This window comes from Arachis stenosperma, chromosome 9 (assembly GCF_014773155.1).
Source record: "Arachis stenosperma cultivar V10309 chromosome 9, arast.V10309.gnm1.PFL2, whole genome shotgun sequence".
Classification (NCBI taxonomy): Eukaryota; Viridiplantae; Streptophyta; class Magnoliopsida; order Fabales; family Fabaceae; genus Arachis; species Arachis stenosperma.
This window is the reverse complement of record NC_080385.1, coordinates 124,041,316-124,067,222: the sequence shown is the minus strand read 5'-3', so window position 1 is coordinate 124,067,222 and position 25,907 is coordinate 124,041,316. Positions and strand designations below refer to the sequence as shown.

Below are 25,907 nucleotides of genomic sequence, written 5' to 3'. Positions count from 1 at the left end.
TTGGAGCCATTACCGGGGATTATTTGAGTTGTGAAAAAGTATTGTTCACAATTTCGCCCACCAAGTTTTTGGCGCCGTTGCCGGGGATTGTTCAAGTTTTGAGCAAGCTTTTGGTAACATCAGTGCCAAGATCCGGCAACAACATCAAGTTTTGGTGTTATTGCCCGGGATTGTTTTAGGCTGGACAACTGACGGTTCATCTTGTTGCTTAGATTAGGTATTTATTTTTTTTTCGAAATTCTTGAAGATGAATTCTAGAGTTTCATGATGATTTGTTGAAATCTGGCTGGCTGAGAAGCCATGTCTAATCTGATTGGACCGAGGTTTCAACTTATCACCACAAGAGCTTGTTGATTCTCATCAATTTCGCTCTTGGAACAGTGATCTGCTAAGATTTGGCTGGCCTCTGGCCATGTCTAGTGTTTTGGACCGAAGCTTTCTTTGAAAGCTTGGCTGGCTGTGAAGCCATGTCTAATTCCTGGACCGGAGTCTTAGACTAGCACTGCACTGATTCCTGGAATTCTCATTAAGAATTTTGATACTTTTTTTTTACTTAATTTTCGAAAAACACAAAAAAATTTACAAAATCATAAAATGACCAAAAATATTTGATATTTTCTTGCTTAAGTCTAGTGTCTCATCTTAAGTTTGGTGTCTTATGCATGTTTTTGTTATAATTTTTGAATCCATGCATATATTTCTTTGTTTTGATCTTTGAATTCTATTGACTTGAAGTATTTTGTGTGTCTCATATGCATTCTCATATTGTTAGTGTCAGTAGTATACAAACTGCTAAGTTTGGTGTCTTGCATGCATTGTTAATTGATTCCTTTTGCATTTTGATTATTAAAAATCCAAAAATATTTTTTAATTTGTGTCTTTTCAAGTCAATGATACAAAGAATTGAAGATTCAGAACATACTGCAGAGGAATTACACAGAAAAAGCTGAGCATTCAAAAATGCCCAGTGAAGAAGGCAGACTGGCGTTTAAACGCCAGCCAGGGTACCTGGTTGGGCGTTTAACGCCCAAAAAGGGTGCATTTTGGGCGTTAAACGCCAGAATGTATACCATTCTGGGCGTTTAACGCCAGGATGGTGCTAGGGGGAAGATTTTGTTTTCAAATCAATTTTTTTTAGTTTTTCAAAATCAAATCTTTTTCAAATCATATCTTTTCAATCAAATGTTTTCAAAATCAATTTCTTTCCTTTTTAAAAGATACTTACTAACAATTAATGATTTGATTGAACATCACAAGATTGTTACCTTTTCTGTTGAGAAAGGTTTAAATGTTTCAAATCATATCTTTTCTTGTTAGGCAAGTCATTCATTTTTAAAATCATATCTTTTCAAATTGTTTTCAAATCATATCCTTTAAAATAGTTTTCAAATCATATCTTCTCAATCACATCTTTTTAAAAACCATAACTTTTCAATTAAATCTTTTTAACCACATCTTTTTTTCAAAATAGTTTTTAATCAAATCTTTTTAATTTCTAAATTCAAAATCTTTTCAAAAATCACTTGATTTCTTTTCCACTTTGATTTTCGAAAATCAATTGATGTTTTTCAAAAATGTTTTCAAAATATTTTAATTAATTTTCGAAAATCTTCTTCCCTCCTTCCCACATCCTTCTATTTATGGAGTACCACTCCTTCTAAATGCACAATTCGAACCTTATCTAATTAAAGTTCGAATTCTTCTTCTCCTTCTTCTTTCTATTTTCTCTTTTCCTCTGACATTTCAAGGATTCTCTATACTGTGACATAGAGGATTCCATACTTTCTTTTTCTCTTCTCTTTCTTATGAGCAGGAGCAGAGACAAAGGCATTCTTGTTGAAGCTGACCCTGAACCTGAGAGAACCTTGAAGCGAAAGCTAAGAGAAGCCAAGGCACAACTCTCTTTAGAGGACCTGACCGAATTCTTCAAGGAAGAAGAACACATGGCAGCCGAAAACAACAACAATGCCAACAATGCAAGGAAGGTGCTTGGTGACTTTACTGCACCTACTCCTGATTTTTATGGGAGAAGCATCTCTATCCCTGCCATTGGAGCAAACAACTTTGAGCTTAAGCCTCAATTAGTTTCTCTAATGCAACAGAATTGCAAGTTCCATGGACTTCCAATGGAAGATCCTCATCAGTTTTTAGCTGAATTCTTGCAAATCTGTGACACAGTCAAGACTAATGGGGTTAACCCTGAGGTCTATAGACTGATGCTATTCCCTTTTGCTGTGAGAGACAGAGCTAGAATATGGTTGGACTCTCAACCTAAAGAAAGCCTGGACTCTTGGGAAAAGCTAGTCAATGCCTTCTTGGCAAAGTTCTTTCCACCACAAAGATGGAGTAAGCTTAGAGTGGAAGTCCAAACCTTCAGACAGAAGGATGGAGAATCCCTCTATGAAGCTTGGGAAAGATACAAACAATTAATCAGAAGATGTCCCTCAGACATGCTTTCTGAATGGAGCATCATAGGTATTTTCTATGATGGTCTCTCTGAACTATCTAAGATGTCCTTGGATAGCTCTGCTGGAGGATCTCTTCATCTGAAGAAGACACCTGCAGAAGCTCAAGAATTGATTGAAATGGTTGCAAATAACCAATTCATGTACACTTCTGAAAGGAATCCTGTGAACAATGGGACTAGTCAGAAGAAAGGAGTTCTTGAGATTGACACTCTGAATGCCATATTGGCTCAGAACAAGATATTGACTCAACAAGTCAATTTAATTTCTCAAAGTCTGTCTGGAATGCAAAATGCACCAAACAGTACTAAGGATGCTTCATCTGAGGAAGAAGCTTATGATCCTGAGAACCCTTCCATGGAAGAGGTGAATTACCTAGGAGAACCCTATGGAAACACCTATAATTCTTCATGGAGAAATCACCCAAATCTCTCATGGAAGAATCAAGAGAGACCTCAACAAGGTTTCAATAATAATGGTGGAAGAAACAGGTTTAGCAATAGCAAGCCTTTTCCATCATCTTCTCAGCAACAGACAGAGAGTTCTAAGCAGAGTACTTCTGACTTAGCAACAATGGTCTCTGATCTAATAAAGACCACTCAAAGTTTCATGAATGAAACAAGGTCCTCCATCAGAAATTTGGAAGGACAAGTGGGTCAGCTGAGCAAGAAAATTACTGAACTTCCCCCAAGCACTCTCCCAAGTAACACTGAAGAAAATCCAAAAGAAGAGTGCAAAGCCATAGATATGGCCGAATTCTGGGAGGAAGAAGAGGCAGTGAACGCCACTGAGGAAGGCCTCACTGGACGTCCACTGGCCTCCAATGAGCTCCCCATTGAGGAACCATGGGAATCTGAGGCTCAAAATGAGACCATAGAGATTCCATTGGACTTACTTCTGCCTTTCATGAGCTCTGATGAGTATTCTTCCTCTGAAGAGGAGGAGTATGTCACTGAGGAGCAAGTTGCCAAATACCTTGGAGCAATCATGAAGCTAAATGACAAGTTATTTGGAAATGAGACTTGGGAGGATGAACCCCCTTTGCTCACCAAAGAACTGGATAACTTGTCTAGGCAACAATTGCCTCAAAAGAGGCAGGATCCTGGGAAGTTTTCTATACCTTGTACCATAGGCACCATGACCTTCAAGAAGGCCTTGTGTGACTTGGGGTCAAGTGTAAACCTCATGCCCCTCTCTGTAATGGAGAAATTAGGGATCTTTGAGGTGAAAGCTGCCAAAATCTCATTAGAGATGGCGGACAACTCAAGAAAACAAGCCTATGGACTTGTAGAGGATGTTCTGGTTAAGGTTGAAGACCATTACATTCCTACTGATTTCATAGTCCTAGAGACTGGGAAGTGCATGGATGAATCCATCATCCTTGGCAGACCCTTCCTAGCCACAGCAAAGGCTGTGATTGATGTTGATAGAGGTGAGTTGATCATTCAAGTGAATGAAGAATCCTTGGTGTTTAAGGCCCAAGGATATCCCTCTGTCATCATGGAGAAGAAGCATGAAGAGCTTCTCTCAAAACAGAGCCAAACAGAGCCCCCACAGTCAAACTCTAAGTTTGGTGTTGGGAGGCCACAACCAAACTCTAAGTTTGGTGTTGAACCCTCACATTCAAACTCCAAGTTTGGTGTTGAGAGGGTCCAACACGGTTCTGAGTATTTCTGAGGCTCCATGGGAGTCCTCTGTCAAGCTAATGACATTAAAGAAGCGCTTGTTGGGAGGCAACCCAATGTTTTATAATTAACTATTTCCTTTTGTTATTTTATCTTTTTTGTAGGTTGATGATCATAAGAAGTCACAAAAACAATGAAAAAAGCAAAAACAGAATGAAAAATAGGAAGAAAAACAGCACACCCTGGAGGAAGAAGCTGCTGGCGTTTAAACGCCAGTAAGCCTAGCAGTTGGGCGTTTAACGCCCAGTCTGGCACCATTCTGGGCGTTTAACGCCAGAAAGGGGCACCAGACTGGCGTTAAACGCCAGTAAAGGTAAAAACCTGGCGTTAAACGCCAGGAATGGGCACCAGCCCGGCGTTTAACGCCAGAAAAGGCTCAAAACGTGGATTTTGATGCCATTTGGTGCAAGGATGCCTTTTCCTTGACACTACAGGATCTGTGGACCCCACAGGACCCTACCATCACTCTCTCTCTTCTTCCCCCATTCACCACTCACATCCATCCTTCATAAAACCCCACCAACCTCACCCTTCAAATTCAAACCACTTTCCCTCCCAAACCCACCCTCAAATGGCCGAACCCTCACCCCCTCTTTCCTATATATACCCCTCTTTACCCCTTCATTTTCACACAACCTAAACACCCTTTCTTACCCTTCTTAGCCGAACACACTACCATCTCCCTCTTCCTCATTTCTTCTTCTTCTACTCTTTTCTTTCTTCTTTTGCTCGAGGACGAGCAAACATTTTAAGTTTGGTGTGGTAAAAGCGTTGCTTTTTCATAACCATTTATGGCATCCAAGGCCGGAGAAACCTCTAAAAAGAGGAAAGGGAAGGCAAAGGCTTCCACCTCCGAGTCATGGGAGATGGATAGATTCCTCTCAAGGGTGCATCAAGACCACTTCTATGAAGTTGTGGCCTTGAAGAAGGTGATCCCCGAAGTCCCCTTTTCACTCAAAAAGGGTGAATATCCGGAGATCCGCCATGAGATCCGAAGAAGAGGTTGGGAAGTATTTACCAACCCCATTCAACAAGTCGGAATCTTGATGGTTCAAGAGTTCTATGCCAATGCATGGATCACCAAGAACCATGACCAAAGTGTGAATCCGGATCCAAAGAATTATCTTACTATGGTTCGGGGGAAATACTTGGACTTTAGTCCGGAAAGTGTGAGGGTGGCGTTCAACTTGCCTATGATGCAAGGAGATGAGCATCCTTACACTAGAAGGGTCAACTTTGATCAAAGGTTGGACCAAGTCCTCACAACCATATGTGAAGAGGGCGCACAATGGAAGCAAGATTCAAGAGGAAAGCCGGTCCAATTGAGAAGGCATGACCTCAAACCCGTGGCTAGAGGATGGTTAGAGTTCATACAACGCTCAATCATTCCCACTAGCAACCGGTCCGAAGTTACCATAGACCGGGCCATCATGATCCATAGCATCATGATTGGAGAAGAAATAGAAGTTCATGAGGTTATAGCCCAAGAACTCTACAAGGTGGCAGACAAGACCTCCACTTTGGCAAGGTTAGCCTTTCCTCACCTCATTTGTCACCTCTGTTATTCAGTAGGAGTTGACATAGAGGGAGACATCACCATTGATGAAGACAAGCCCATTACCAAGAAAAGGATGGAGCACACAAGAGACCCCTCTCATCATGAAATCCCTGAGATACCTCAAGGGATGCACTTTCCTCCACAAAACTATTGGGAGCAAGTAAACACCTCCCTAGGAGAGTTGAGTTCCAATATGGGACAACTAAGGGTGGAGCACCAAGAACACTCCATTCTCCTCCATGAAATTAGAGAAGAACAAAGAATCATGAGAGATGAGCAACAAAGGCAAGGAAGAGACATTGAGGAGCTCAAGCACTCCATAGGACCTTCAAAAGCAAGGAAGAGCCGCTATCACTAAGGTGGACCCGTTCCTTGATTTCCTTGTTCTTTATTCTTCTGTTTTTCGATTTTCATGCTTATGATTATCCATGTTTGTGTCTTGTGATCATTAGTGTCTTAGTGTCTATGCCTTAAAGTTATGAATGTCCTATGAATCTATCACCTTTCTTGAATAAAAACGTGCTTAATTGAAAAGGAAAGAATTGCATGAATTTTGAATTTTATAATAGTTTAATTATTTTGATGTGGTGGCAATATTTTTGTTCTCTGAATGTATGCTTAAACAGTGCATATGTATCTTGAATTTGTGGTTCATGGATGTTGGCTCTTGAAAGAATGATGAAAAAGGAGACATGTTATTGAGGATCTGAAAAATCAATAAAATGATTCTTGAAGCAAGAAAAAGCATTGCTATTCAAAAAAAAAAAAAAAAAGAGAGAAAGCAAACGAAAAAAAAAGAGAAAAAAAGAAAAAGAAAAAGAAAGAAATAAAGTTGTGATCCAAGGCAATAAGAGTGTGCTTAAGAACCCTGGACACCTCTAATTGGGGACTTTAGCAAAGCTGAGTCACAATCTGAAAAGGTTCACCCAATTATGTGTCTGTGGCATGTATGTATCCGGTGGTAATACTGGAAGACAGAGTGCTTTGGGCCACAGCCAAGACTCAATAAAGTAGCTGTGTTCAAGAATCATCATACTTAACTAGGAGAATCAATAACACTATCTGGATTCTGAGTTCCTAAAGAAGCCAATCATTCTGAATTTCAAAGGATAGATTGAGATGCCAAAACTGTTCAGAGGCAAAAAGTCAAAAGCCCCGCTCATCTAATTAATACTGATCTTCACAGATGTTTTTGGAATTCATTGCATATTCTCTTCTTTTTATCATATTTGATTTTCAGTTGCTTGGGGACAAGCAACAATTTAAGTTTGGTGTTGTGATGAGCGGATGATTTGTATACTTTTTGGCATTGTTTTTAGTATGTTTTTGATATGATCTAGTTAGTTTTTAGTATATTTTTGTTAGTTTTTAGTTAAAATTCACTTTTCTGGACTTTACTATGAGTTTGTGTGTTTTTCTGTGATTTCAGGTATTTTCTGGCTGAAATTGAGGGACCTGAGCAAAAATCTGATCCAGAGACTCAAAAGGACTGCAGATGCTGTTGGATTCTGACCTCCCTGCACTCGAAGCGGATTTTCTGGAGCTACAGAAGCCCAATTGGCGCGCTCTCAACGGCGTTGGAAAGTAGACATCCTGGGCTTTCCAGCAATATATGATAGTCCATACTTTGCCCAAGATTTGATGGCCCAAACCGGCATTCAAAGTCACCTCAAGAAATCCCAGCGTTAAACGCTGGAACTGGCACCCAAATGGGAGTTAAACGCCCAAACTGGCACTAAAGCTGGCGTTTAACTCCAAGAGGAGTCTCTACACGAATTTCCTTCATTGCTCAGCCCAAGCACACACCAAGTGGGCCCGGAAGTGGATTTTTATGTCATTTACTCATCTATGTACTAGTTTTCTATAAGTAGGACCTTTTACTATTGTATTAGAGAGCTTTTAGAGAGACTCTTGGTAGCTATCTTTGTTTTATGCTATCTTAGAGAGGCTGGCCATTCGGCCATGCCTAGACCTTATGCTTATGTATTTTCAATGGTGGAGTTTCTACACACCATAGATTAAGGTGTGGAGCTCTGCTGTACCTCGAGTATTAATGCAATTACTATTGTTCTTCCATTCAATTCCGCTTGTTCTTTTACCAAGATATCACTTGTTCTTCAACATGATGAAGGTGATGATTGACGCCCATCACCATTCTCACCCATGAACAAGGTGACTGACAACCATTCTTGTTCTACAAGCATCTGAGGCTTAGTGAATATCTCTTGGATTTCTGATTGCACGATGCATGGTTGATCGCCTGACAACCGAGTGCTCGCCTGACAAACGATCCAGCCATTCCGTGAGATCAGAGTCTTCGTGGTATAGGCAAGAACTGATGGCGGCATTCAAGAGAATCCGGAAGGTCTAACCTTGTCTGTGGTATTCTGAGTAGGATTCAATGAATGAATGACTGTGACGTGCTTCAAACCTGTAACCTACTGGGCGTTAGTGACAGACGCAAAAGAGTTATTCTATTCCGGTAGGGGAGGGAACCAAACCGGTGACTGGCAGCACTGTGACAGAGTGTGTGCATTAGCTTTCACTGCGCGGATGGGAGGTAGCTGCTGACAACAGTGAGACCCTACACGAGTTTGCCATGGAAAGGAGTAAGAAAGGATTGGATGAAGGCAGTAGGAAAGCAGAGAGACGGAAGGGAAGGCATCTTCATACACTTGTCTGAAGCTCTTACACCAATGATATACATAAGTATCACTATCTTTATCTTCTATGTTATTTTCGTTCATCATCATATACATTTGAGTTTGCCTGACTAAGATTTACAAGATGACCATAGCTTGCTTCAATACTAACAATCTCCGTGGGATCGACCCTTACTCACGTAAGGTTTATTACTTGGACGACCCAGTGCACTTGCTGGTTAGTTGTGCGAAGTTGTGTAATGCCATGGTATTGAGCGCACCAAGTTCTTGGAGCCATTACCGGGGATTATTTGAGTTGTGAAAAAGTATTGTTCACAATTTCGCCCACCATTGGGCTAGTTTACTTTATTTGAATTTCTTGTACACTTAAGAAAACTAATCACCTATATAATTGCCTTTTACACCAATAATAATGTTTAGTCATCATCAATTAATTTATTGTTTAGCTTTAAACTCAACAATCTCTTTTTTAATGACAAACATTATAAAATGAATTAGAAAAAATAAGAAGAGTTTTAAGAACTTTCCTTTGATGATTATACTTGATGTAAAATTTTTCCTTTCTTTTATTCACTTGACTTTCCCTAAATATTTGCATTTTTCATGTCGTGATCAACAAAATTTACATAAAAACAATGCCAAACATTCAAAAAAATTTTCAAACAATTTTATACATGAGAGATCCTGTCTGATTACTAGCCAAATATTTACAAGGCTATCTATCCAATCAAAAATCAAAAAGCCTTATTCAAAACTAATACCAATAAAAGCTATGATCAATAAGCAATTATAATCAAGTTTCTCAATCAAAGATGAAAATATTAAAATAATATTCCTAAACAAACAATTAGTGTCATCAGCATATTCATGAATTAAAAAACCTAAAATAATTCAAGGTAATTCATTTTCTTTCACTTACTTCCCCTTTTGTTATCAAAGAAAGTAAGTAAATCTGTACAAAAATTGGTAAACAATGTAGTCATTCAATTAATTCAAAGTTAAGTGTCTATAACTATTACAATCATCCAAAGAAAGTAAACATTATTCAAAAGTATCCAAAGATCAAATATTGTAACATCATAGAATAAATTCTTAGAAAGTAGCAGCATCAAACAAGAACTAGACATATTTGAATTTAAAATTTCAAGCAAGTAGTTTTGGAAAAGATAACTCAAATATAAAATTTGAAATTTTGATTTTGATTTGACCTGTAGAGAAATTCTAAAAGTAAATATCTTTTTTAATGTAAATGATTTATGGAAACACAGAGACTTACATCATAGAATAGAATTTCTTCTTTTTGGGTCCAAAGGTGGTTTTTAAGAAAACACACGGGTCCACCAGAGATTCAATTTTTGACCCAAATTAAATAATTTTACTATCATTCAGTCCAAACTTCAAAGAACCTAGAGGGAATTATCATCTATCCAGTTTTATCTCCTGTCAACCTGAGAGATAAAAACACACAAAGAGCTACATTATCAACTTAATTCAGGAAATTAAACTCAACAATGCCAATGCTTTTCTCAACTTACAAAATCTATCTTTGGACAGAGGTTTAGTGAAAATATTAGCAAGTTGATCCTCAAATTTTACAAATTGTACGTCATTGTACGCTTTTGTACATGTTTTCTAATGGAGTGAAATCTTACTTTATTGTGCTTAGTTCTTGAGTGCAAAATAGAATTTTTGGAAATGTTAATTGCACTCATATTATCACAAAACAAAGGGATGCTATTGACTTGAAATTCGTAATCTGTAGGTTATGTTTTAAGCCTTATTAATTGAGAACAACAAGAAGAAGCAGCTATATATTCATCCTCGGTTGTGGATAATGTAACGATTGCCTGTTTCTTGCTTGACTATGTGTTTAGCGATTGTCCAAGAAAGCAATAAATTCTATTCGTTCTTCTTCTATCAATACGGTCACCGGTGAGGTCTGCATCATAATTTCCTACTACACAAAATTTATTAGACTTAGGATACCAAAGACCAAAATTAGCAGTGCCATTAATGTATCTAATGATCCTTTTTACAGCTGAAAGATGTGATTATTTTGGATGAGATTAGAATCTAGAACAAACTATAACACTTTGAATACTATCCAGTCTAGAGGATGTTAGATACATAAGAGATCCGATCCTTCTTCTATACTTTATTTCATCCACATCTTTTCTTTTTTCATCATTCTCAAGTTTAGAGCTTGGATGTATTGGAGTACTCATTAGTTTCGAATTTTTAAAATCAAATTTCTTTACCAATTCTTTGACATATTTACCTTGGTGTACAAAAATGTCACTAAGAGTTTGTTTGATTTGGAGTTTTAGGAAGAAAGTGAGTTCTCCCATCATATTCATATCAAACTTACTAGTCATTAAGGTAGCATTTGTTTTGAGAAACTTGGACCGAGAATGGGAGATCGGAACTCAGTATCATATTTGGTGGCTCAGAGACTGGTACTAAAATTTCAGTCTTTTTCCTCAAAATTTCAGTATTTTAGTACCTCTAAAAAGTGAGGACACAAGGGACTGAAATTTTTAGAGTCAGAGACTGAAATTTTAATAATATTTTATTCCAAAAAATATTCCGATTTCAATTAATTAATTTCAACTTTACCCTTTGTACAAATTAAATTAGAACTTCATTCTTATTTCAGTCTCAATTTCCCACTTTACACCAAACACAATAACTAAGACTTATTTCAGTCTCTATCTCTCATTTTCTGTCTTTCAGTCCCAATCTCTCTTCCAAACACTACCTAAGTTTCCAAAATCAGCACACAAGTCTTTATTAGTTGATCCAAACACAATGTCATCCACATAAACTTGAATAAGAATGAAATTACCATTAGATTCTTTAACAAAAAGAGTTGTATCCGTAGTACCCCTTTGAAAATAATTTTTCAATAAGAAAGAGCTAAGTCTTTCATACCAAGCTCTTGGAGCTTGTCTCAAATCATAAAGTACTTTAGAGAATTTTATTTCTCTATCAATAAATCCATTCAAAAATGCACATTTAACATCCATTTGAAAAAACTTGAACCCTTTACGGGTTGCATATGCAACCAATAATCTTATTGCTTCTATTATTGCAACCAGAGCAAATGATTCATCAAAGTCGATGCCTTCTTCTTGGTCATACCCTTGTGCTACTAGTCTTGTTTTATTTCAAATAACATTACTATCCTCACCCAATTTATTTCAAAAGATCCATTTAGTACCCATTACCTTCTTACCATTTGGATTTGGCACCAATGTCAAAACCTCATTCTTCTCAAATTGGACCAGTTTCTCCTCTATTGCCTTAATCCATGAAGGATCATCAAGGGCTTCCTTCACATTTTGAGGTTTCACTTAAGATATGAAAGCTAGATCATTGAGTTTCATTCTTCTTTTACTTCATGATCTTGTGGTAACTCCTTGAGATGAATCTCCAATTATAAACTCTTGTAGATAATTTTTAAAAAACTTCCATTCTCTGGGTCTGGGTGTTGCAAGAGCAGATCTGGCACTAGTTGACTCAGTAATGTTGGGACTTCCAGAACTGTCACCATCAGTAGGAAACAAAATAGAATTGTCTCCCGTTTTTTGTTCTGCAAAATCTGTTACAATATTTTTCAACAAGAGATCTGATTTGGCTTCACTTTGGGTTCCATTTGAGTGTTGTTCAATCTTCTTTTCTGCATTATTTTTCTCAATAACAGTTGAAATTGTGTTAGATTCGCAAATGGTAACATATACTTTTCAATGATTCTATGTTCTTTGAGGTAAATTTTATAAGCTTTACTAGTGGTTGAATATCCAACAAAAGTATTCTCATATGATTTGGATCAAATTTTCAATGTTATCTTTTGTATTTAACACAAAAATTTACATCCAAAAATATGAAATACTTAAGGTTTGGAGAAATTTCTTTCCAAATCTCATAAGGAGTTTTCTTTAAGACTTTTTGAATGATGGTTCGGTTTAAAATATAATAAGCAGTGTTCACCGCTTCAGCCCAAAAAAATTTTGAAATATCATTTTCACAAAGCATTGTCCTAGCCATTTCTTGAATGCTTCTATTTCTCCTCTCAATAATCCATTTTGTTGAGGTGTTTTAGGACATGAGAAATTAGAAAAAATACCAAGTTCATCACAAAAAACTTCAAAATCTTAGTTTTCAAACTCCTTTCCATGACCATTTCTTATAGAAATAATTTTTAAATTCTTTTCATTTTGAATCTTTTTTTAAAGAATAAAAAAGGCTGAAAAACATCATTTTTATGAGCTAAGAAAAGAACCCATCCAAATCTTGTATAATCATGAACTACCACTAACCCATAGTGTTTTTCACCTAGGCTTTGAGTCCCAATAGGAATAAAAAGATCAATATGTAGCATTTTCAATGGTCTTTTGGTAGAGATGTCATCCTTGGATTTAAAAGAGCTTTTAGTTTGTTTGCCTAATTGACAAGCATCACAAGTGATATCTTTGTCAAATTTAATTTTAGGAAGACCTCTAACCAAATTCTTTTTCACAAGTTTAAAAATTTGAAACATGCATGCATGTTCTAATTTCTTATGTCATAACTATATTTCAGATTCAATGGAAGTAAAACAAGCTACATTTTGTTCTTTTAGTTCCTTCAAAGTAAGCCCATACATATTATTGCATCTCTTCGCAACAAACAAAGTTTCACTCGAATTTTCACAAATAACTAAACATTCTAAATTTTTGAAAATAACCAAATAACCTAAATCACATAGTTGACTAATGCTTAGAATATTATGTTTCAGTCTATCAACCAAGAATAAATCATTAATGAAGGTAGAAAACTTTTACCAACCTTACCTACAGCTACTATGTTTCCATTTCCATCATCATTGAAACTCACAAAGACTCCATCGTATTTATTGAGCTTGATGAAGAACATGGACTTTCTGGTCATGTGCCTAGAACATCCACTATCCAAGTACGACATGTCTCTCCTCTTCTTGGATGCTACGCAAATCTGCATAATACTCTTAAGTGACCTTAGGTATCCAAATCATTTTGGATCCTTTAATGTTAAACATTCTTGGTTGCCCAAGAACGTTATATTTTCTAATCACCTTGTGGACTTTATTACTAATATTTCTTTCAAAGATAAAGCAATGAATAGGTAAATGACCAAATCGGTTACATGTATGACAAAAATTTTTGCTCATTAGTTTTTCAAAGTGATTTAAGGTTTGAAAGCTTTTGTTTTTGGAAGTTTAGGATTCATTTTCAAAACCTAAATTTTCAAAAATATTTTAGATTTGTCATGATATCCCAACCAGCCTTTTCAAAAAGAGATTTTTGATTAGCTAATAATTTGTGCAAATTTTTAGAACTTTGGACAAATTTAGCTATATCTTGATTTAAACCCTAATCACATTATGAAGCCTTTCATTTCCATCAATACAGTTCAAGAAGGCATTAATAGGAAGCTTTTCATTAAGATTTTTGATTTTATATTTAAACTATTTGTTTTCTTTAACAAGATCAACCGTATTTTCGCCTTCTTTCAATTTTTCTTTGAGGTAAGCAATTTCAACCTTCAAGTTCATGGCATTGATTTAAAATTTTTTAATTTTCTTAGTGAAATCATCAATCATTTGATGAAGTTCATCATTAGTGGGTTCAAAATATATTACCTTATCATCTTGATTGTGATAAGCCATTAAGTATGCTTGAGATTTGTGGTCGAATTCTTCATCCTCTTTAGAGTCATTTTCAGATCTTTCCATGAATCCATGAGCACCTTCTTCTTGTCCTTCTTAGTATTGTCCTCTCTCTTGACCTTGGGGTAGTCATATTTAAAATGTCTAACTTCCTTGCAGTTATGGCAGATCACTTTGTTGATGTCCTTTTTTGGTTCCTTTGAGTTGCCTCCTGTGTTCCTACCTTTGTGTCTCATCAGCCTTTTAAGTTTTCTAGCAAAAAAATACAATTTCATCATCTAATAAATAGTCGTTGGAATCATCATCAAATGATTCAGCATAAGACTTTAGAGCCACTCATTTTTTTGTATCATTTTTCATGTGAGTATTTTCGTAAGCTAGTAATTTTTCTCTCAGCTCATCATAGGTCATTTGGCTTAGGTTACAGCTTTCAGAGACAACAATAGCCTTGGTTTCTCACTCTTTTATTAGGCTTTTCAAGACTTTTCTCAGCAGCACTTGTTTGGAATGAGTAATCCCAGCATTCAAGCTATTTATGATGATAGAGAATTTCTTAAACATTTCATCTAATGATTTTTCTTCCTTCATAGTAAATATTTTATACTCCTTGCACAACATGTCAATCCTTATTTCTTTTACTTGCTTGGCACCCTTATGTGTAACTTGGAGCTTATTCCAGATTTTTTTTTGCTATTTTGCATCTAGATATCTTCCGATATTCCTCGAAGCTGATGATGCAATTAAGCATATTGACAGCCTTGGCATTCTGCTTCTTCTTTAGGAGTCACAACTCCTTCAGCGCTTATTTTGGTTGGAATTTGAGGATAATTTATGATTATCTTCCAATGGTTGTAATCCACAGACTGCACAAAGATCTTCGTTCTTTTTTTTTTCAGTAGTTGTAATTTTCTCATTGAAAAATGGAGGTCTATTATTGGATTGCCCTTCTGTCAGATTATAAGCCACTATGTTGGATCCCATGTTATTGGTCATTTGGATCTTTCTCCCAAACTGTGAAGCTTGATCTCTTTGAGACTAAGCTCTAATACCAATTGATGGATATTAGTGGCTTAGAGAAGGGAGGTTGAATCTGGGCCTCTTTTTAACTTTGCTTGAATTGTCTTCGAACTGGGTGTATCTTATAGATGCTGTTGAGTCACCTCATACAGAAAAGTAGGAGATACTTTTATTTTGTCTCGTGTCGAAGGAGGAGCCAAAACAGAATTGAATGTATGGTATATATTTGTGAGGTTAAACTAGATAGAGTATGTTTGGGATAATTTTGTTTTATCTCTTAAAGTGTAAAATCAGAAACAGAGAAGAGAAAGAGAAGTGACACAGCCATATACCCTAGTTCAGCTATTCAGTGTAATGTAGCCTACATCTAATCTCCATCACAACAATGATGAAATTTTACTATCTTTAAAGAAGTTTACATTCACCAATTTTTCTAAGATTCAACCCAATTTTATCTGGGAGAAACCTAGCTTCTACCCAAGCTAGATTTGACTCGGAACTCACCCTAGTTTTCAACTACAAAGTGCTCATCCAACTTGCAAGGGAATCCCCTCAGGATCATGAAAACAAAATAGAAATACTTTCAAAGGATTTCAAAAATAAACATTGGCTTTTCTCCAAGTCTAACTCTCTCTGCCTTTTTCCACTCAATATTTTTTTCTTACATTTCTCACTGTAATGCCTTTTTCCATTGAAATAAAGAAGGATTAAACTGAGAAAATAGAATATTCAATTGAGAACCATGAAGGAGAAGAAGGTAATAACTCTGTAAGATATGAGAATCCAAACTTTGTGCTCTCACTCCTTGCTCCAACCCTTAGCCATTTACCCTTTTAATAGAGGAGTAAAGTTTCCAAAGCGTGAAACTTTGCTTTAGCATATTTGACTTCTTCTCCCCAAATCAATAATCATCAATTCATTTCTTGTTAAATCTTTAAACTCAAATCAACACTTGTGCAATAATCACATAAGTGTTGATTTGAATTGGTTTATTTAAGTGAAAAAATATTTTTAATAAAAAATAAAATATATATTTTTTTAATTTTAAACACTTTTCGATACATGTTTAAAAAAATTACTTTTATTAAAAAAAAATAAATTAATTTTTTTAAAATTCAATAATACTTTGTTTTTTTTAGTAAAAAAACAAAAATAAAAATATTTTTAATATTTGAAAACTCTTTTTAAAAAGTCTATCTAAATAAAAAATAGCTTTTGTCTATTAAAAAAATTTTAAAAATAATAAATAAGTACTATTTTCAAAAGTCAATCCGAACTGATCCTAAATCATAAGTATAATTTGTTATCTAGGGCATGGAAGAATTACCTATGTAATTGACTTGTTCATGAGGAGTTTGCTCATACCTAAAGTTTTTGAACTAAGATGCTCCAACACTCATATCAAAAGAAGAATCTCGGGTAGCAACAGAGGAGACTTGCATATCTCCCAAATATTGAGTGATGGCGGCTTTTTATTGAGACATGACTTTGTTTTAAGCCAAAATAACATCCAAGACATCCAACTCCATAACGCCTTTCTTCACAGTTCTCTTTGAGGAGTATAAGTACTGATTATTGACCACCATCTCTATCAAATCCAAAGCATCATTAGTGGTCTTTATATGCAAGAAACTTCCTACAGAGTTATCCAGAGAGAGTCTAGAAGCCAGAGTGATACCATCATAGAAAATCTGTAATTGTACCCAATTTGCAAACAGGTTTAGAGGGCACTTTCTTATCATAGCTTTGTATCTCTCCCAAGCTTTATAGAGAGACTCTCATTCAAGCTGTCTAAATACCAGTCCTCAGCTTAGTCAACCTCTGGGACAGAAAGAATTTGGTTAAAAATTTACTAACCAAATCTGCCCAACTTGCTATACTCTCCTTAGGTTATGTCTCAAGCCACTGATTGGCTCGGTCCTTAGCAGCAAAAGGGAATAGCATCAACTTATAGACTTCAGCAAAAATTCTATTGATTTTGACTGTATCACAAATCCTTAGAAAATTGGATATGAAAAGATTAAGATCCTCCTGCGAGCTTCCACTGAATAGACAACTTTGCTGAACTAATGATATAAGTTGAAGCTTCAACTCAAAGTTATTCTCATGCACAGTTGGTGGTACAATACTTACCACACAACTCCTGGGATTAGGGTTAGTATAAAATCCCATAGTTCTTCTAACAAACAGGGCATTGTTGGAGTTATTGACCACAAGATTTTCAGTATTCTTAGCTATATTGAATCCAACTTCCTCTTTAGACCCGTCCCCAATGAGCTCGTGAACTTCTTGAGCCCTAGCTTGTTTTCTTTGCTTCTGAAGAGTCCTTTCAATCTCAAGGTCGTATAGAAATGGCTTTTTATCCCTGTTCCTTTGCATAAACAATTAGAATAAGGAAAAGTGGAATTCTCAACATCACAGTGAAGAGAATTCCAGTGTGGTACATGAAAAATAGAATAAAAAGAACTAAAGTAATTAAAGAGAAAGGGGCAAAAATTAAAAGAAAAATAGACTAGAACGAACGAAAATAAATAAAAGAAGGATTAAGGATAAGCTAGAATAAACCAAAATAAAATAAATAAACTATAAACTAAACAAGAATTAAAATAGAAAAAATGTCCAATTTGGGTAACTAATCAACCGGAAGTTGTTAGTAACAGTTAATCCCTAATAATGGCGCCAAAAACTTGGTGCAAAATTTATAGTCCACAACTTACCAGCAAGTGCATCGGGTCGTACCAAGTAATAACTCACGGTGAGTGAGTATCGATCCCACGAGAATTAACGGACTCAGTAAGCAATGGTTGATTAGCTATTCTAGTTAGACAAATTGAAATAAGAGTTTTGGTTGTCAAATATCATAAAAGGCAATAAATTAAGAAAGCAAACAATGAACGGTTGAAAAAATAATATGAGAATGGAGTTAAGGCTTTGAAAATGTTTAAATGTCCGGATTAATATTCAATTTCAACTACCTTGATCATGCAATGATTATGTTTACAACAAATCCCAAGTGAATAAATTCTTATTCCTAAGCAATCCAATCTCCTCTGATATAACCGGCAGTCAATCCTTTGATAACTCAATTATATCAGAAGCTTAAGTCCAATTTCCATTTTATAAGCCACACAACCCTAAGAATCCTAAAGTAGAATGCAGTTATATGTCACGTATCACATTAAGTCCAAATAATTAGAAGTTATGAGGAGTTGATTTCAAGCTATAATTCTAATAATATAACTTTTCCAAGACTCAAATAGAATTCACGTAGAATTAGAGTTATTTTCCAATAATCACTAATTCCTAGGATGAAGAACGAAACCAATCTTTAAATAATAATCAAAGAATTAATCATGAGTAAAAGAACAAATATTTACTAATTCATTCAAGTAAATAGAGCTCCTAGCCTTAACTGTAACACCCCGTTACCCTAAGCCTTGCCTCTAGCCATAAAGCAAAGGATAACAAGATGTCACGATAGTTCTAAAGCTCATACATTAATAAATATAAAAGGAAATTGTAATACTAGGAGCCCGATGAAAGAGTAAAGTTACATACAATATATATAAGTATGATAAATAAAAGAACTCTAGTCGTAGCCCGCGGAATTTAGGCCGACTGGTTACATATAGAAAATACAGAATTTTTAAGTTAAAATAACTTATACAGCTTATCTCTCAAAGTAAGCCTTTAAGGCAACAGAGTTTAATAAAAAAGTGAGAGAACTACAACATAATAACCAAAACACAAAGATAACATAAGATCCTCCGCTCTGCCACCATTCGCAAACTCACCGAGGTGGGTTGCGACCTGCATCTGAAAAACAACAATAACATACGGTATGAGAACCGGAGGTTCTCAGTATGGTAACAGTACCCAATATATAAGATATAAGGTTCTGGGATGCCAAAGGCAATCCTAGAACTTCACATCACAGATATTCAAGCTTAACAAAACAAATCACTTAAACTATAAGCCATAAAATAGTGTTATCTAAACTTAGGGAATCTCTAACTAATTCTAATCACACCGGTGTATTTTACAGCCTTTGCCAACCTAACCTCCGTGTGATCCCATCGCCACGGTCTTTCGATCCTCCTTGACGCTAGTAAAACACATTTACTACAAATAAGTAAAGCACAATTAATATTCAAGTATAACAGGTAAATCAACTAGCATATAGACATGTTATTCAAATAGGCATACTCAAGTAATCAAAGCAAACAAGCAAATAGATGATGCATATGATGAATGTCTATCCTATTTTGGATCGGGATATCACTTGTCGGTTCAAAATGCCAACCCAACATCCTCGGATGTTGCTTTTCTGCCACACCCATAGATATAGTTCCCTGCTCACTATTTCTAGTGCCTAGCACTTATCTTGCGCCCCGTGAATTATAGTGCCTGGCACACTCTTTTGGGTTATAGTGCCCGAGTTCACTCTGGTAGCAGAAAGGTTATGTGAGCGAGAGACTGCCACAGTCCTCACATCTCAACATAGGCAGGAGACTGCCTCAGCGCATACACCAGCACGGCTACCTCAGACAAGCGGGAAACTACCACAACCCTTGTCCAAGGCGCATAACGACTTGCCAATCATACAATTTAGTAATACGGCATGACTCATAGCACAATTCTATTTATACTCATTCCATTAACCATAATCCTTCATCAATATATCAAGTTCTTCATCAACCCAGCTCCCCATTAGTTAACAAGACAAAAACACCGAACAGACATACTAAGCCTAAGTCACTGTCTTCTAAAACCCGTAAATAAATCTATTAATCTCAAACATAAACTCATATATACTAGTCTTAGGGCCTAAGTACTATTTACAAGTCTTAAGGAGAAGTTAAAAAAGTTAGAAAAGCTAGAGAACCTTTAAAAGTGAAGAAAAAGCATATTTTTCAGCAAAACATAGTGTATGCGCACGCATGCCCAAGTATGCGTACACACACTTTAGTTTTGAACCATCATGCGTACACATACCATAAGTTCGTGTACGCATACCTACTTTTGGCCCATCTCGTGTATGCATACATAGGCCGCGTATGCATGAGGGACTGGCAGAGACGCACGCCCGCGTATGGGGTGCTTGTGTACGCATGCCATCCTAGAATTGCAAAATTCAGTAAAGTTGCAGAATCAGTTTTAAACACCAAAATTTAAATGTTTATAACTTCCTCTGCAAAAATCTATTTTCATCAAACTTTATACCAATTTAAAGATCTTTAAATGAACTTTAATTTAAGATAAATTTCAACCAATTTCAAAAATAGAAGCACAAGTTATGATCCGTTAAAGTTCACCAAAAATTAATTTTTACAAAAAATTTGCTAGGTTCTCAAACTTCCAAAATTCACAATCAAACCAAGTCAAAGCCTATTCAAGTTCACCACAAAACACTATTGAATACTATCCTTTACATTTTCATCATAATCCAATCAATTCAACTTCTAATTTAATCAAGTCACACACCACAAATTCAACAATTCCATAATTTCCTCATCAAGACTCCAACATCACAACTTTAACACAACCCCACTACTCATAAGCATCACTTGTCATACCTCAACATCAACAAACATCATAGTTTATTATCCTTCCACAGAATCATTATTATTCAACATCATCATTCACCAACATCGATATACATGTCATCATATTCAAACTCATACCACCTCCATCTAAACCACAATCAAACATAGCATTTATATACAATTAATCCTACAACCACATCATTCAAACTATCTTAAAGGCCACTAGCGTAAGTTTCACGAAACATTATATATTTTTCATAAAGAAAACCGAAACTATAACTTGGCCGATTATCCTCCACGCACAAAACCACTTCACCACAAGCTTTCAAGACTTCACTCAACACCAAACAACACCAAGAACACTCTATATCATGAAAAACAACAAGAATCAAAGCTAGGATTTATAATATTCAACTAAACACAAGGGTTTAGTGATATCTTATCTTGTCCAATGAGTTTTTGGGTAAAACCCACTACTCACCCAAGCTAGATTACACCTAAACAACAAGAATACAAAAAAACTCAACAATCCAAAAGCCCATTTTCGAAAATGACATAGGGCAGAGAAAATGGGAAGGAAAGAGTGAGTTCCTTACCACTTTGATTAGATAAAAACGAAGAGCTTGACGAGAGCTTCACGTGGCCGCAACGGCTCGTCAATCAGAGCACCGTAGCTCAAGATACGGCTCAAAGAATGAGAAGATGAATAGTGCTCTTCTTTTTCCTCTCTTCTCTCAAAACCAGCGCCCTTCCTCCCTCTATGTGCTGAAAATGAGTTTTCTTGGCTCATTTAAGGCTTTATATATGTTGGGATTCGGCCCTACTTGGGCCCAGTCCAACCGCGTAGAGTTTTTGGTTCGTTTGGCCCAATTTTAGGCCAAACCTTTAGGATAAGTGCCTAGTTTGCTATTTCAAATACTTTTCTAAGGTTTTCTTTTGTTTTATTCTCTCACGCAGTATTGGACAGACTTAAGCCGGTACTGCCAACTAATCTACTAGTACGCATTTTTACGCAAAAATTTTCAAAAGAGAATATTTTCCCACTCATAAAAATCTACTAAATCTGAATCTCACATTTATATTTTAAAGAAAATAATTGTATATTTTCGAACCTATTCAAGGCATTTAATTATTCTATTCTACTTAAGCGGCTTTCGCTACGTTACTCTGATCATTCGTCAACGCAAATCCGAATCCTTCGGCTACATCCACTAGAATATTCCTTTCCCATAGTTTACTTCCAACAAAATCCTAAGCTACAGTCCTAACGGCGACTTTCCAAAAGATAGAAATAAGCTACTCTTAGGCCCATACAACATATTATAATGAAAGCATATGCTTACCTTTCCCTGGAGGATCAGACCCTGTCGCATCACGAGGATCCAAAGTAAACACCCAACCCAATTACTGATTCTGGCCTGCTTCTTGGTTCTTCCACTGACGGCAATCCCTGGTAATATGTCCAGGTAGTCCACAGTTAAAGCACATTCCTCTTCCCCATGTCTGACAGAACTGGTCATAGTTAGCTCCTCTGAAGTTGCTTTGAGTCTAAGGACGCTGAGGTGCATGCCCATCCCTCTTGAAGTTTTCCACGTAATTTCAGTGTCTCAGCACTAAACGCCAGTGATTAGGCATTTAGCGCTAGGTGTCCAGAGTCCAGGAATGCATTATGAAGTCTTGGGTGCCAATTAAGCTCTTGAGGTCGTGCATACGCGCAACACATGTGTACGCACGAGCTTCCTTTTCTTCTCCAATGATGCGTACGCATGGATGATGCATACACATGGTCCTCTTTTTTTCCTTAATGACTTTTTCTCCAATTATTCACCAGAATACTACCTGAAATCAATCGAAAGCCATAAAACTCAAAGTAGTATCCAATGGGTGCTAATCCAATAAAATTCTCTAAGAAATCAACGGAAAAACTATATAAATTACATAGAAAAGATACAAATGATGCTCACGCATCAATAACTAACAATAGGAATAAGGCTTGGATTTTCTATCTTCATCTATCTAGAATCTTCTCAACTAGCTTTTTTACTTGACACCTTATATGTTTATATCAAAATCAGCCATTAACGGCGTAGAATATAGATTTAAATATAAGATATGTTTTAAAATGAACTAAACTACACATGTAGTTATACATAAATATATGGTGATTGATTTTAGTGACTAATTTTGATATACACCTAGAATTTTAATTTTATTTTCTAATAAGTGACAAACAATGATTATATTTTATCTATTTTTGGTGAAAATATTTAAAAAGTTACTTGAAAGATATATTTAAAAAATTGATGAAAAATCCAATTTCTATACCATTTTTTCAAATTTCGTTTTTAAAAGTTTTTGCCATTCATATAAAAAGAAAGGTAAAAAGTATTCAATTTTTTTTAACTAAGATAGGTAGATATTTCATTTCATAAGAAAAGAAAGAAAGGTCCACAATCAAGTAACAAGGAGTGGAGACTTCCCAAAAAGCCTTAAAGCCACAAACATAAAACTCTAAACTTAATAATAAAAGAAAAGAACCACTACAGCTAATGCTTTATTTCACTTTTGTAGCACTCAAGGAGAAGGTAACAGCAATTGGAAAAACTTTCTAGGAAGGTTTCCAACTTGAAACAAAATTTTTTTAGCTGTCATTTTCTTGCCTTCAAAAACAAATTAATTCCTAGCGAGCCAAAGATTCCAGATTGTGTTCCCAAATTGGAAGAAGAGGTGAGATTTGAGCTTTAAGTTAATCCTCTGAAAACTTTATTCTAACCATTTCTATGAGGTTTGGTCTTGTAGGAATGATGGAACTAGGTGTTTGGTGCATGAAAATGAAACTCGCACAACTGAACCGGCAAATGCATCGGGTCGTCCAAGTAATACCTCAGCTGAGTGAGGGTCGATTCCATGAGAATTGTCGAATTGAGTAATCAGTGGTTATTATGCAGATCTTAGTCAGGTGAATAGAAAGTTGATTATTGTTGTTGCAGGTGCAAAAACAAAACAATAACGAAAGCAATAAAAAATTAACGTAGAAACAATAGTAAGAAATCAGTTAAGGCCTTGGAGATGCTTGTTTTTCTGGGTTAATACTTCTTACTGACTACTTTAACAATGAGTGATTCATTCAATGGCAAGGCTGTAAGTGATTAAGCCAGGGCCAGTGGTCATTAATCTCCTCTATCTAAACCAAATACCAGGACACTGATCATTCAATTTGGAAGAGGGTGACGCTCACGCAATTCAATCCCTTGTTGATCCTACTCAAAATGCCACAAACAAGGTCGGATCTTCCGGATCAGAGAATGAAGCTCTATGATTCTAGCCTTATTGCCACAAAAGCCTCAATTACCCATGACTAACGAGATTTTATGTCACATATCTCAATTAGTCCAGATAACTTGTTGGAATGTATGATGCATTCATAAACTGCAGTTCAATACTATCCCATCAAGAACTCGCAAGAACACATGTAGAATAAGGGGTCCTACGCCAGTTTCACCCTAGATTCATAAGGATGAAGAAAGACAATGCATCATAGAATGGTGTCAAACATGCATTAAAGTAGAAAAGTAATTGTATTAATCCATAGGAATGAGCAGAGCTCCTATTCTTAACCTAGGAGGTTTAGCCGCTCATAATTTACAGAAAATAACATGAAAAGGTCTGAATGTGCAAAAGTTCCCTAACAAGGGTGATCCTTATTCTATATATACTGATAACTAGACCTAGAAAGATATTAATAATAATTAAAAATTACAAAAAAAGAAATAAACTAAGCTAAAGGTGGGAAATTCCACTTCTAGACCCACTTGGTGAGTATTTGGGTTGAGCTTGGCGTCCAACTTGAAGGAGTGGGTGTTCAGGGGTAAATGCGCTGCCTTGAGCTCCCTTGGTGGCGTTGAACGGTGGGTTTGGGCGTTCAACGCTGGCTTTAGTCCTTCATAGGTGTTGAACGCCAGAAAGGGGATAAGTTGGGCATTCAACACCCATTTTGGGCCGTCCAATCCAAAGATAGGAATAAACCATTATATATTGCTGGAAAACCCTGAAAGTTAGCTTTTCGATGTAACAACCTCCCTTCACCCCTTCTAGAAACAAAATCAAATTCGAATTTTGAAAGTCAATTAGGAAATGGGTTTAGAATTTTGAATTATGGATAGGAATCTAATAACCGCCCTTCTTTTGAATTTAAAATTATCCCAACCACCTTACCACTAAAAGTATATAAATAGGGGTACACCCATAGGTAGAAGATCACTCCTCTCAAACACTAATCCTTCCCCTTTTCCTTCTACGCAAATATTCCCTGTGCAAACACAAGAGGCAAGCTCATAGGCAATAAAAGATGCGTTAAAAAAATAGTAAGGAATTATACTTTTCTTACTTTTATGTTGGCATGTAGTATGCTCTAATTTATTTTCTTTCCATCCATGCATGGCTACCATCTTTCATGTGTCTTCTGACTTTAATGATCCCTTACTTATCTTTTATCCACATTAATCATGATTATCTATTATATCACTTATGCCCTCTTGATTTATATCCCATATTTTCTATGTGCATTTACATGACCTTTTATACCATCATACTATTATTCCTTTAACGTTGAGAGTACATACCCCTTTATAATGTTTTATTTAATCACCCTAATTTTTACTATGTGCATTTACATCACCTTTTATTCCATTATATTTTTATTATTCCTTTAATGTTAAGAGTACATATTTTTCTATATCTTGTTTAGTGTACTCTATTCTATTATGTGCAACTAAATGACCTCTTATATATAATTATGTTATTATTACTCCTTAAAATTTAAAGAAAAAGGTATATGCTTCCTTATAATATTTTATTCAACTATTTAACATACCTCATTCTTACTATGTGCACTTAGATTGTATTCTATACATTATATTACTAATATCTTCTAAGGGTCAAGAGTACATGTTTCATTATAATTATTTTATTCAACTAATTAATATCCCCTATTTTATTACATGGAATTATATTAACTTTTAAACCATTGGATTAATAATATTTCTTTGAGTTAAGAGTACATGCCCCCTTATAACTATTCAACTATTTAAAATATCCTATTTTTTTATAAATGAACACTTATGTGATATTTTATACACTATATTATTAATATCCCTCTAGGGCCGAGAGTACCTACTTTCTTATAATATCATTATTCAACATGCTCATTTTATTATGGTATATGTCCTACCTCTTGCATAATCTATTTTTGTATGATCTATTCTCGCATGAGTCTCTTCTTGTGTAT

At 35.7% G+C, this 25,907-nt stretch overlaps 1 non-coding gene across 1 annotated transcript; it reads right to left on the bottom strand.

Moving 5' to 3' along the window:
* Positions 1 to 2,348: 2,348 nt before the first annotated feature.
* LOC130953177 (small nucleolar RNA R71) lies at positions 2,349 to 2,456 on the bottom strand. Its single transcript, XR_009075349.1, has one exon. It is a non-coding gene; the product is annotated as a small nucleolar RNA R71 (small nucleolar RNA).
* Positions 2,457 to 25,907: the final 23,451 nt, after the last annotated feature.